Below are 11,224 nucleotides of genomic sequence, written 5' to 3' on the forward strand. Positions count from 1 at the left end.
CCGCTCTGCTCAGGGGATGTGGGCACAAGGTGTCTCTTCCAGAGAGGACACTTATTTTTGACTGGGGAAGCCTTTTTGAAGGCCACCCCGGGGACTGGCGCTTTGTAATTAGCCCAGGAATGCGGTGTCTGTGCTCCATTCTAATTGGATCTGTATGGCTTTGGTCTCCCTCCCTGTCGCCCATGGGGTCTCCTTCTCTCATTTTCTTTCAGGAGTGTGCATTTTCCCCTTGCTTCTTTGTTCTCTTCTACTTGTCTGTCGGTCCACCCGGAGGCCTGCCTGTCTGTGTCCATCTGACTGCTCTGTCTCCCTCTGCCCTGGGTCTTCCCCAACTTCTCTCTCGTTTCCTGTCTTCTCTCTCAGCCTCACGCTTCTCTATTGTTTTATTCATTTATTCTTAACAACCCCTTGCACAGCATAGCGCTGCGTACTTTACAAGTATCGGCTCACATCGTCCTCACAAAGAGCCCAGCGAGGAGGGGACCGCGATTGTCCTCCGCTTGCAGTTGAGGAAACTGAGGACCTTTCTGGACTCTCACGTCTCACAGCAAGGAAGCGGCAGAGCTGGGATTTGAAAAATCTCTTCCTCTGTGTCTTTCGGGAAGAAATAAAATAAATAAAATCACAGTAATTCCTGGCTGTCTAGACTCAAGGCCACTGGCCCTTCTCTGCACTGGTGCTTGTGTCTGGGGCCGCCTGGACCTTCCCAGCAGACATGTTGGAGACATTGTCCACCAGGCCAGGCTTGGGCCTGAGCATCTAGGCTTCAAAGTGGCCTTTGCAGGTTTAGGGGGCCCAGGGGGACAGGGGCAGGCGGCAGGCTGAGAGGAGAGATTCACATCCCGCCCCCCGGCTTCCTGCCAGCTTTTTAGTAAATGTGGGTGGGGAAACTTCCAGCAAAGCAGGAGACCTGCCCCTCCTGCAGTGTGGCTCCTCCCAGGCCCTCACCCATGGAGGGCACCCTGCTCCCCAACTCCTACTTCTCCTGCCAGGGCAGAGTGAGTGCCCACGAGGACCCAACGTGCCTTGTGGCTGCCTTTGACCTCCTGACAGCCTCTTGTAAACTTCTGGGCCAACAGAGCCTCCCTGCCAGGACTCAGCAAGACACCCTACCTGGTTTAGTAACAGAGTCTGTCACTAATATGTCTTCTGAGGTAGGAACTATGAATCCCCATTTAAAGATGAAAAAATTAAGGCCTGGGGAGGTAAAGCAATTTGCTCAAGGTCACCCAACTGAAAAGCACTGGGGCCAGTGTCTCAGTCTAGGCCTGCCTGCCTCCAGTTCCAGGCATGTTCCCCTCAGCCACACACCAAGGGCCTCTGTGATGTGGGGCAACAGCAGGTAGATCAGTTGCTATAACAAACAGTCCCCAAATCTCTGTGGCTTAACACAATAAAAGCTTACTCACAGTTCCCCAAACAGACTAACACGGGTATCGCCTGGTGGCTGTCCTCCAAGCAGTGACTCAGGGACCCAGGCTCCTTCCACATTGTGGCTCTGCGACCACCTCAGGCCTCAGGGACCTCAGCTGGATTCCGTACACCTACCCAGCAGATGACAGAAGAGTGGAGACTCACGTGGGACGTTTACAGGCTGGGCCTGGGAGTGGAGTCCGTCACTTCTGCCGCACCCCCTGGCCAGATTCAGACACTAGCTACTAACAAAGCTGGGAAATGCAGTCTGGTTTTGTGCCCAGGAGGGAAAGATAAATAGTTTGGTGAACAACCAGCTAGTCTCTCCCATACAAGGATCCAGTCTCATCTCCTATGACTTCTTGGCCACCAACTGTTAAGCAGATCTTCTCCTCCTCCTTCTCCCCCCTCCCCTTGTCCTCCTTCTTACACATTTCCCTTCTCTCCCCATCCCTGCCACGGTGCATCCTGGAAAGTGTGTACTTCCTTGTCCCACAGAGTTTGGTTCAGCCACGTGACTTGCTTTAACAAGTGGAACGTGAGCAGACATAAGGTACGTCTCATCCACCTTTAAATGCATTAAATGACATGTGGTTTGGCTTGGCCTTTTGCACTCCTGCCTTGCATCCTGAGAAAGGTAGGCCCCAAGGAGCTGTTGCTCCTTCAGCCTGGGCCCTGGAATGAGAGGTCTGTGAGTAGGCCTGAACTTGACCCCCAAATCTAGAGGAGAGATGCCTCGGCCAGCTTGCATACCTGTGAGCAAGAAACAAACGCTTGTTGTTGGCACTGCTGCCGTTTTGGAGTTGCTTGTTTCACAGCATTATCGTGGCACTAGGTGACCTATAAAATCTGCTGCCGTGATAGAGTGAGGTTCGCAGACCTGAGCGTGCCCGGCTCTCCCACACCTCCGTGACAGCTGCTGTTCACCCTTTTTAAAAGCCTTTCTTCATGATCTCTTATAGCCTGGACCAAAGGCAAGCCCTTTGATAGGACTTCTCTTTGTGTCCACAGTTCTTGGGTACTCAGGAGATGCTGGTACCTTAATTTGATTCTTGTACACAAATTCATCCTGCATTTCTCCACTCACTGGAGAGTGGGGCTTTTGAAGCCAGGAACCACATTAACTCCTCTTTCCTCCAGCTACTACCCCTGTGCCCCACACGTGGTAGATGGTCAGACAATGTATGCTAAACTGGATTGACTTGAATGTCCGTCCTTATAATGGGAGGCCCACGGAGCACATTGAGTGCTGGCAGGCATCCTTGGCAGTGCCGGGCTCCACTTAGTGCTTAGATGATGGATCTGTCATTGTCCACAAGGATGAGAGGCTGGGCGGCCTCCAGTGCTCTTGGCCAGGGGCCTGGGTGCAGCACAAATGTGATCCCTCTCACTCTCCTCAAGATCTTGGCATCAAGAGGTGGTGTCAGGAGGGAGTGACGCAGCATCACACGCCTTGGCCCAGGCGTGCCTTGGGGAAGCCAGTGGGCTGCGTTATCAATGACCCCGGCTGCCGCGGTGATCCTGCCATGGTTCTCAGAGCACGGGCTGCAGCTCGAGTCCGGCCCTTGCGCTGCAGGGAAATCTGTTTGCATCAAGATGCTCGGGGAGACTTCAGTTCTGGCATTTGTGAACCTGGTACAGGGGCATCTCTTGACATAGCGATGCTCCTCCTGCAGTGGATGGTGACCCTGAGTCTCGACAGGCCTGTATGATGGTAGCCACCCACAACACACAGGCCTTGCTCAGGCTGTAGATGTGCGAATGTACCTGGGCCACGTGGACTGAAGCTGGGTCCACGGCACTGGCAAAACATGAGGTCACAGAGCAGCAACACAATTAAATCTTGTCTCCTCAGAATCCTGCTCAAGTCAGCTCTACAGTGACAGAAGCACTCTCCCGTTTCCTCTGTGCAAAGATAAAGATGAGTGACACACACTTAGCTGCATGCGGGACTCAGGGGTACTAGTTATCTACGGCTGCATACAAATTACTCCAAAGTTAATGGCTTAAAACAACAATAAACATCCATTATCCTCAGAGTTTCTGTGGGTCAAGATTTCCATGGGGCCCAGACAGGTGGTCCTGGCTCAGGGTTTCTCATGAGGTTGCTGTCTTCTGGAGGCTTCTGGGCTGAATCACCCACAGGGATGATGGTTGGTGTCGGGAGCAGGTGGGAGGCCTCAGTTTCTTCCAAATGGTTCCAGCTCCACAGTCAGCTTGAGGGCCTCCTGACCTGGTGGCTGGCTTCCCTCCGAGCAAGCAATCCAATGGAGAGATCCAGGCAGAAGTTATTCTTTTTATGACCAGGCTTTGGAAATCAGATAGAAGTACTTCCAAACACATCCTATTAATTACAAGTGAGTCATTGAGTACGACCTGCATTTGGGCTTAGACTTCACTTTTGGAAGAGAGGAAGTCAAAGTATTTGTGGATATATTGTAAAAGCATCATACAGATGGAAACAAGAAGAAACAGCTAATGCTACATACTGCACTGTGACCACCGGAGTGTTTCTGTGAGTGTCCTCTGCTCGGTGCTGGCTGGAGGGGAGGTCTTGTGCCCAGACCTTGCATTGCAACCAGCCCACGCGGTGCCAACTAGGTGCCTTCAGGGAGGCAGCAGATGACCTGAGTGGAAAGGATCGCAGAATTACTCAAACGCCAGTTCCTGCCTTGTTGGGGTTTTCCCGGGGTGTCGGGGAATCTGCCGAGAGCTGCAGAAGTGGTTGGGATTCGTCTTTGGGATGACGCAGGGCAGAGGACTGAACCTGCCCAGGCTGGTTTCAGAGGAAAAGGATGCTGGTAGAAGGATGCTGATGGAAGGATGTAGGGGTAGCTCCGTCCCTGCTGGGCTGGCATGCCACCCTCTGGCCTCATGAGGTGGGACTCAGCGAAGCAGCCACTGCCTCCACCTTTCCTCTCTTGCCTCTGCTTCTCGTTTGCTATTTCTCTTCCTGCAATCTGGCACCTCCACCCCTCCTAGGTGGAATGTGGCTTGTAAGCCCTTCACGCTCCCAGGTCATGCACAAGAAAGAGGCTCGCTAGTGAGGCTGGTCCCTCCTCCAAACTCACATGGGCGGATCTGGCTCACGCCCACACAGATGACCAACTGCCCTCACCCAGCCTGGTGAGTGCCAGTGGACCAGTCACTATGATCAGTGGATGCATCCTTGGTCCCATCTCTGCATGGGCACTGTCCCCAAGTGATGGGGTGAACGTTGAGCAGAAGGGGTCTGCTGCGGGGATGCGAGGTTGATAAAACTCTCAAATGCACTCTTTTCCCGGCTGAACCCCTGCTCTATGTTCTTCTTTCCTTGAGTGCCGAATGCGCCCACGGAGGGGTGCCTTGCTGGGGAGATTTCTCCCCTCCAGAGAGGTGGGAGACTCTCCCATGGCCTACGGGTGGGGACGGGGCTGTGAGCTCTGATGCACGCCGGCCAAGAGCAGGGCTTTATGCCTCTGTCTGTCCTGGATTTGCTTCTCCTCCAGTTAAAGTCTATTGAGGGAGCATTTACTGAGTGTCTGCTGTGATGTGGGCTCAGAAAAGACAAAGAAGGTCAGGCTGGGCTGTGAGGTGGCACAGAGCAGCACCGGGAGCAGACCGCCTTGGGGAGAGAACCCAGGCCGTGCTGAGCCGGCCTCTTCAGTCCTTCCTCCTCTTTTCGTTAAGCAGGCCCCTAGGCTGCTCACGTCTGTGATGCAAGAAGTTTCTATGTCGGGGGCCCAGGCAGGATGACTGCCCTCCCCCACCCCCCACAGGGCTCTTGTGAAATCACAGGGGACAGTGCGCATGAAAGCTGCAATTCATAGTAAAGGACTACACAGCGGTAAGTAGTTTTCAACCTTGAAAGAATAAGTCCCTAAGACGGGCCTAGGCATTCACAGGCGTGCCTCTGCTGATCTCAGCGGAAGCTGAATCCGGGGGCCACCTCCTCCGGCGGCGTGAGGGCGTGGGTTGTTGGGGGGCGGCTGAGGGGGGGTGCGGCAAGATGCCTTCTGCTCAGAGGTGGTGGCCAGAGGCAGCAGAGGGCCCCGGACGGCAGGCCAGGGAAGCTGGGTTTGTCCCGTTGGCAGGGGTTTTGTTGGAAACAGTATTTTAGGAGAGTGAATACACAGATGCAGAGTTTCAACACCTTCTCCCAAGGCTCTGACTTAATTTTAAAGACACTGTGTGGGGGTTCCTGGCGGGTATGTAAACCAGGCCTCTGGGCTGCTCCTCGAGGCACTTACTGGTCTGCATGGTGGCCCCTTTTCCTTTCGCACAGGAAGGGGTTTCGGTCTGGCTGAGGAACGCATCATCTCTTGGCCGTGTGGTAGTGGTCTGTGCGCCCCCTTAAGTGGGTGCACCCCATTCATGCACACTCCTTCCTCCAAGTAACCCCCTCCCCTCCACACCGCCCCTCGGCCCACTGCCCTGCCTCCCTTCCCTGGTTCAGGCCTCTGCTGGAGTGCTGGAGCCTGTTCTGAGGGCCATCTCAGTTTCTGTGTTTACCTAGACCCCCTCCCCTGCACTGGGACCCCCAGATTAGGTCACAGAGAAGCATCAGCTCTCCTTCGGTTTTGGGTGATACCGTCTTCCCAGATGCCAGTTCGGTGGAATCCTGTCTCCAAGTCAGCCTTTTGTACTGGGTTGGTCCACTCCAGAACCTTCCCCCTGACAGAGAGGGGATTCAAAACCCATAACTCCAGTCCAGCAGGAACACACACCGTTTATTCAGCTCCTGTGACACGTGGGCACTGAATTTCCTGCTCCACATGTATCATTTCACTTAATCCTCAGAATAACCTTATTAGGTGAATGCTATCAGCTGCTTTGGACAGAGGCACAGAGAGGCGAAGTTACTTTTTCAGGTTCTCAGAGCTCCTAAGGGGCAGAGCCTGGATTCAGAGGCAGATTTGTCAAACTGCAGGACACTGTGCTCTTAACCACTCTGCTAGATTCAGAAATTTGAGATAGAAACTTGAAGGAGGTAGCTGAAAAAGAAAACTTTAATTTTATTGTAGAGGCGTCACCCCGTATATAATCCCCCAGCTTCTCACAGGGGATGGCGTTGCACACAGGCTGCACGCAATTGTTTGTTAACTCCTATGTCTTTCCTGCAAGGCTGTGAGGTCCCTGAGAGATGGTGGCATGTCTGATTCACATTCATGTCCTCAGAACCTAGTGTTTAAAACACCAAGGGTAGGCCCCTGAGCCAAGCCAAACCACCTTTTCCAGGGCTAATGGTAGAAGGGAGACGCTTTCTTGACAGCTGTCATCTGGAGGCTGAAGACTGGGACTGGGTGGCCATCTTGCAACCAAGAATGAAGGCAGCTGAGGGAAGTTACAAATGGAGACAGACAGATTCCCAGGGACCTCCCAGCCACCTGCATCTGGCTTGCCTGAAGCTGAGATGATCCTCTCTATTTTCATAAGCCAATAAATTCCCATGTTGAGTCAGTTGAGTCTTCCGTCATTTGCCACCAACATATCTTGACTAATTCAGGGATCTTCAGTAAGTGCTTCAATTGAATGAACACTCAGCCGAATCCTGAAGAGGACAGTCCTGCCTCCCATCCTGGCTCCTGGCTGCCAGCTCTGAACTCTGCTGGCTCCTATCTGTGGCCACAGAGTCATGGCTATTTCCCCTGCAGGACTAGCTCAAGCCCGGCAGGAGAGGACAACACAGGGCTGGACTTGGAAGCAATTAGCATCGCGCTAAAGGGCTCATTTGTCTCCTCTCTGTCACCCACGCGGCAGCCCTGGGACCGCTGTTGCCATGAAAGATGGGTCTGGAACTGTCATTAAATTACACGTGTGTCTGCTGCGCCTGGTTATTAAGTCTTGGGCAAATCAATTCTTTATGGCCTTTTAATCAAGAGCAGATAAACAAGGAGAAGGAGCTCCTGGAAACTCTTTAAAGACAATTCCAAGAACTGTTCATCCAAGAGGCTAAGGGTGCCTCCAGCTCAAAGGCTGCAGGAGGCTGGGAGCCCCAGATTGCAGGGGGCAGCAGCTGGGCTTGGGGGATGGAGAAGAAGTGAGTGTGTGAGGGGAGGGGAGCCAGAGAACGCAGTGTCTTCATCCTGCAACCGACCCAGCTCAGGGCAGATGGAGTGGGGACGCGCGCGGGTGTGGAGCTGGGGTCTGGAATTCCAGCCGTCTCACTCTGACAGTCACTCGTGGCTGGGCACCTGCTGCCTCCCGGCCAGAGAGGAACTCCTGGCTCCATAGTCTCCAAACGTCCACGAGGGTAAGACTGCTCTTGGGTTCTCACTGGCATGTGCTGGTCTGCATCACTGTTTGCCATAACCTGCAACGAAAGGAGGGAAACAGACCCGCGTGATTTTTCCTAGCTATGCTTCTTCAGCTGAACGGACTTCCTTTTATTCTGAGACTGCACTCTTTTGGTCTTACGTTGCCCATTCTGCAGTGAAGTGATGGTGATTATACAGGATTGTTGACTTGTTAAAATGAGAAGTTTCAACTGTTTGTCTACCCCCGCCCTCTGAAGTCCCGACACCTGCGTATCACTGCTGGTGGGCACAGTTCTGCTCGGGTCCCCTGGGGCCTCATGCAGGGCTGTCCTCCCAGCCCCCAAGGGCATGTGTTTTTGGTGGGGAAGATGTTTTCCTGAGCCCAGCGGGCCTTTTTTGTCTTTGTGAGAGCTTACAACATCCCGTGTTGGTTCTGAAGTAGTGAATCAGGCAGAAATTAAGTCCCAATCTCACTTCAAATGAAAGAAGTAACCGTCAGAGAAGTAAGTCACGTGCCCAGAGTCCCTCGATGGCCAAGACAGAGGCAGGACCAGACCCCCAGGGGACGGTGCTGTGTGGTCAGGAGCAAAGACCCCGGGGTCAAACTACTGGTGTTGATGTCAACCTTTGCCACTCGCCAACTCGTGACCCTGGCCGAGGGCCTTCTTCCCTAAGGTGGTTTCATCGTTCATCCTGCAGGATGATGATGACGGGGTCCGCGTCCTGTGCAGAGTGCTAGGAGGCCCGGACAGCACAGCTCTGCATTATTAGCTCTCCCTGCTGCCCTCCTTCTGAGGTCCCCCAGTGTGGATGGCGGCAAGGGAAGGGTGATGTCTCTGGCTGTCACCGAATATGCCCTGCTTCCTGCCCCTGGGCAGTGAGTCCTTGCACCCCCAGTCCCTGTGGGGATGCGTGTGGCTGTGTGACCAGCTCTGGCCCGTGAGTGGGGAGGCAGTGATGCGCGTCACCCCTAGGGGAGCCTCTCAGCCAGAGCAGCCTTCTCACATCTGCCCTCTGCCATCACGTCATCGCGGGTGGAGACCCGGCCTCCGTCCTCCTCAGCCCTCGAGTGTGACCAGGACCTGAGTCCTCCTGGCTGACGCATGTGGGACATGCAATCAAAGAGGAATAACCCTGAAGGTGGTGGGGATGTTTGTTACTTCTGCGTGTCCCAGCCTGCCCTGACAGGTGAAGTACGTAAAGCCGGGGTGAAGAGACTCCTTGGGGACCTGGGCTGGGGTGAGACTTGTGCACAGGGAAAACCGGGTAGGGCTGAGATGGGCCTCCTCCATTCTCCTCAGTTCTGCTATCTTGAGGGGCTACCAAGTACCCTCACAGACACCGCAGCGGCCAGCGTGGAGGCTGAGGGCCCTGGCTCTGAGCTTAGCATCCTCAGTGAGGGTCCCGTGCTGACTGTACTTCCCATGAGCAGCCCCGGGGCTGCTCAGCAGTGGTGACTACAGACTTGTGTGCGAGTCAGAAGGGTGAATTTTCCTGAAGCTCCTGGTGTCAGGGGCCAAATGCCTCCCCGGGGTTTCACGCCAGTGGAGGACAAGAAGACACACAAGAGGCCATTAGTGGAAAGTGCTGTTATTAAGACAATAAAACCAGACAATGGGAGATCGAGAGAGGGTGGGGAAGGCTGCTTTAGATGGATGGCCCGGGAAGGCCTCTGAGGAGGTGATATTGAGTCGGGACTTGGAGGAGGAGAAGCAGCCAGCCAAGGGGAAAACACACGCAGCAGAGGGTCGGGGTAAGCATTGGCCGTGTGAATGGTTTTGCATCAATACACTATAATAGAAGTTAGGTGAGCACCCACTCTGTGCCAGGCCTTGAACCGGGTGCTGGGGAGGTGTTCATTGCTGTGAACAGAGGGCAGGGCTGTGGCCCTCAGGGACTTCACAGACCAGGGACCGCACAGACACAGACACACCACGGGTGGTGATCCCGGTTGATCTGCCAAACACTTTACATGCCTAATCTAGTCACTCCTTGCGGCAGCCGTCGACGGTGGCAACTTCATTATCTCCATCACCTGCGAGAGGGGTCTGCGGGCCAGAGGGGTTAAAGTGAAGACACACACCCACTGAGTGGCGATGCTGGGGATGAAGAGGCAGCCTGGGTCTGGAGCTCCTGGCCTTCCTGCTGGGCCGTCCTGCCTTTTCCACCAGTGCAGACGTGAGTGTGTGAGTGCTGCAAGCTGCGGGCCATCCCAAGGGCTCGGGGAGGCGGGCTAGGGAAGCCCCGGACAGTGTTTCTGCAGGGAGCAGATCAGGTGTGCCCCCGAGTCCCACTGCTGGGTGCAGAATGTTAGTGCTCATAAGATCAGGCCTCTCCTCCCTGGGGAGCTGGGAAGGGACGCATAAGTGAAAGCACAAAAACGGACTGAGGGTCCTGAAGCCCCAGTGGCCACCTGACTCTGCCTGGCTGCCTCTCAATGTCCTGAACCAAATGCACCCCCCACCCCCGCCAGCTGGGGACAGCTTTCCAGTGCAGCTGTCCTCACAAGCCCTGGACAGGTCAGTATGACATTTGGGTCATCTAGGAATGAAAATCTCTTTAACTCTTCACCATAAACACTATGAGCCAGGTTGGTAAACACGTGGAAATGTGCAAGTAAATACATGTGGGTTTCCCTTTGTCTGGAGAGCAGAAAGGACCAAGTCAGCCCCCCTGGCACTTCCTTCCTGGGCAGAGGGTCTGGGTGGGTGTCTTCAGGCCACCTCCTCTGCCCTATTTGCTACTTTCAGAAGGAAGTGGGTGCTCAGTGTGTCTCTGTCAGAGCCATCCTCCCTTGCATAAGGGGCAGAGCCAGGAGACACTGGGGATGGAGACAGGGCCCTGGGAGAGACTGTCCTGCTTGGGCACCACCTTCAGAGTGACAGACTCTGTGCCTGCTCCCGCCAGCCTAGAAACAAGATGTGCTGAGAAGGAGGGAGGCAGCAGGAGAGAGAAAGGATGCAAGGACAGGGAATGGCAGAAGACAAGGGACACTCAGGGCCACAGGTAACTGGAGACTAGCAGGCTTAGGGGCTGTAGCAGGATCTATGCCTTTGGGCCAGAGGGGAAAGGCCAAGGGGCAGACCATCCCACCTGGGAAGTGGCCCCGGTGCTGCGGGCTCAGGAGCCCTACCTGCAAAGGGGCCACGCTTTGAGTGGGGGTTCCCTTTCCTCTCCTGCTGAATATTGCACCCTCCTCCTGGAGCCCTGACTTCCCCTTGGGGACAAGCCACAATTAGTTAACAAATCAAGACTTAACAAATGCGTCCTCAGGGGCCCGAGTCTCCTGGACCTTGGGGATAGTCAGGGTGAAGTGAGAGGCTGATGGGAATGGGATGTGGACCACTGCAAAGACACTGATGACCACCTATACCTTTGCCTGGACACTCTCCACAGTCAGTGTGACCTGCATCTACACACTTGAACCTCAGACGGCCCTGCTGACACCTCACTTTACAGATGGGAAATAATCTAGGGCAGGAGTCTTTGGGAGGTTCAAATCCACTTGCCTAGAAAGAGGTAAGCCCTCCCCTCTCCCCACCACGTTTTCCCTCTCTGCAGAGGACCTTTCACAG

This window comes from Camelus bactrianus, chromosome 9 (assembly GCF_048773025.1).
Source record: "Camelus bactrianus isolate YW-2024 breed Bactrian camel chromosome 9, ASM4877302v1, whole genome shotgun sequence".
Lineage (NCBI taxonomy): Eukaryota > Metazoa > Chordata > Mammalia > Artiodactyla > Camelidae > Camelus > Camelus bactrianus.